At 41.2% G+C, this 2,657-nt stretch overlaps 1 protein-coding gene across 6 annotated transcripts in view; it reads right to left on the bottom strand.

Moving 5' to 3' along the window:
• ACSL4 (acyl-CoA synthetase long-chain family member 4) overlaps window positions 1-2,657 on the bottom strand; it is an 87,381-nt gene extending 84,724 nt beyond the window's left edge. For all 6 annotated transcript variants that reach the window (XM_006771354.2, XM_006771356.2, XM_006771357.2 and 3 more), the window contains exon 1: window positions 2,582-2,657. The gene's annotated coding sequence lies outside the window, so the exon portion shown is untranslated. The remainder of the gene's footprint in view (window positions 1-2,581) is intronic.

Below are 2,657 nucleotides of genomic sequence, written 5' to 3'. Positions count from 1 at the left end.
GAGGCAGCTGGTTGATGTTTCTCTCTCATCGATGTTTCTAACTCTCTATCTCTCTCTCCCTTCCTCTCTGTAAAAAATCAATAAAATATATTTAAAAAAAAAAAAGAAAATAAGTGTGTTATGCACACTGCGCACATTTTACTTACAAAAAGAAATGAGCAATACCTGACTTTTTGTAAAATGCTTCCCAATTTAGAGATCTCCACATATAGCGTAATCATTTGCTAAGAATGGATTAAGAATTATGTATATATAAATTGGAACTAGTATATGCAGATCTTTGAGAAAAACATTCTAAACAACTGGTATAACTAAGTATATATGGCACAAACTTGATGCAAATGGCATCAGATAGATACATATATGTGTTCATATATATAGTATAAGAACAAAGAATGCAAATTGGGGGACTTATGGATCACTCTGTCAACCATCAAGATGCTTTTACAAATACAAAAACTAAGAAAGGTAAAGTTACTTCCTCAAGGTTATACAATTAGCTAGAACTGGTACTGAATCTGAGCCTCTCCAACATCTCAATTCATTTCTCACTAAATATGGCAAGACTCTCCTTTCCCCTCCCATTCCACTCCTACCCAAAACAATTAAAGAAAAAAAGGAAAGACTCATGGACCAACCGAGACAACAGTATGGTGATTGGCAGAGGGAAAGGGGGTGGGGGAGGTAGAAGAGGATATAGGGGGGATAAATAGTGATAGAAGGAGACTTGACTTGGGGTGGTAAACACGCAATACAATATACAGATGATATGCTACAGAATTGTACACCTGAAACCTAAATAATTTAATTAACTAATGTCACCCCAATAAATTCATTACAAAAACAGAAATAAATCTTAATATAAATCATTTTTTATTATTTTTAGAGAGAGAGATGGGAAGTGAGGGGAGAGAGGGAGAGAAAGAGAGAGGAAGAAAGAGACATTCATTTGTTGTTCCACTTATATATGAATTTGGGATCAAGCCCAAAACCATGGTGTGTCAGGGCGGCAATGCTCTAACCAACTGAGCTACCAGGCCAGGGCTAAATTACTTATTTTTTAAAAGGATGGGGGTAAACTGAATTTACTCAAGCTTTTCAGTGTTTCATTAACACTGTCTGTGAACTTTTAGTTGTCAAATTACTCTCACATCAGAACAATAAGGTACTTTATTCTACGGTGCAAGTACTATACTAACAGTTTAATGTTTCATCCTTCACTTAAATGGCTGAGAGGGTGTTAATTCTTACAGAAGTCTTACATATCTTGCACTTTACCAGCTTCAATGGAAAATATGAGCTATTTTACAATTCAAGGAAGAGGCTTTCACTATTAAAATCTTGACTGATATGCTCATGGACATTACTGTAATTCAATCTCCACTTGCATGCAGGCTTAGGTATCAGAAACAGTTAAGCCCTGGCCCAGTAACACAGTTGGTTAGAGCGTGGTCTGATCCACTACAGTTGGAAGTTTGATCCTGATCAGGGCACATACAAGAAACAACCAATGAATGCATATATAAGTGAAACAACAAATCGATGTTTCTCTAAAATCAGTAAATAAAAACTTAAAAAAACTAATTTTAGAGGCAAAGTACAAGAAAAACCAAAGTGACAAGCAACTACTGGGAAATGGTTGATTAAACCATAAAGCAGACTGCTTACTTTTTCAATGGGATTCATTTAAATGCCATTTTGTCCTTGTTCTGCATCTCACAGCAGTGATGATTGATTTTTTTTTTTTAAGGTCAAAGAGCGAATAGAGCAAATTCATTACGAGAGGGTGGAAAAAAATGCCTTTGAAGGAGGATATGCTGGAGTGAAGAGGAGAAATGACGTCTTATTTAAAATATGTAACCCCTTGATGGGGGTTAGGCAATGAATCATATTCTCCTCGATTTTTCTATGTGCTATAGTCATCCGCCACAGTTCTTTCTGTTGGGCACTGGAATGAGAGGATGAGGAAGTGAATAAAGCTAATACTAAATATATAGCACCCACTGAGGACAAGAATATAGAAAGAACGGGGGGCGGGGGAAATAAGAGCATGCTTCTGCTAAAATCCAGCTGTTTTCTACCATATGTAACAATACGGAAGCTAAGAGGATAGTGAAAACCAGGGCATCCCTCATATTAGAAGGGCGGATGCTTCTAAGGTAAGAGACCCGCTTACCCTCGGATATATAGAGCGAGCCAGAGGGGACAAAATGGAGTTGAGGTCTAGGGACGCCCTAAAGGTCGTTGGGAAGCCTGGCAAGCTCTTGGTGTGCCCCTTTGGAAAAGGGCATGGCAAAGGATAGTACCCCGATCAGGAAGATGCCTGTCTCTCTCCGGGAATGGTGAGCGGCAGAAGAGGCAGCCCAGGGTCTCGAGGACCCCAGACTTCAGTAAAGGGGAAGATGTAGAAATCTCGGGGATCTCTCCGGCCCCGGGGGAGGCGGGCGAATAGTCGCTGGGGTTCAAAAAGAAATGGAGCCGATTTCGGGAACGGGAATAGGAACGTTCGCTCGACCGCCTCTGGGCTCAGATGTCGGACGGTGGCGCCGGGTCGAAGCCTCACCAGCGGGGGATTACTCACCGGACGCGTTACCCACGGCGATCTCGCAGCCGGCAGGCGCCAGGCCCTCGGGGAGCTGGCGGGAAGGAGCGGGGAG

This window comes from Myotis davidii, unplaced genomic scaffold (genome assembly GCF_000327345.1).
Source record: "Myotis davidii unplaced genomic scaffold, ASM32734v1 scaffold85, whole genome shotgun sequence".
Taxonomy (NCBI): domain Eukaryota; kingdom Metazoa; phylum Chordata; class Mammalia; order Chiroptera; family Vespertilionidae; genus Myotis; species Myotis davidii.
Note: the sequence above shows the minus strand (reverse complement) of the source record. Positions and strands in the feature narration are given on the sequence as shown.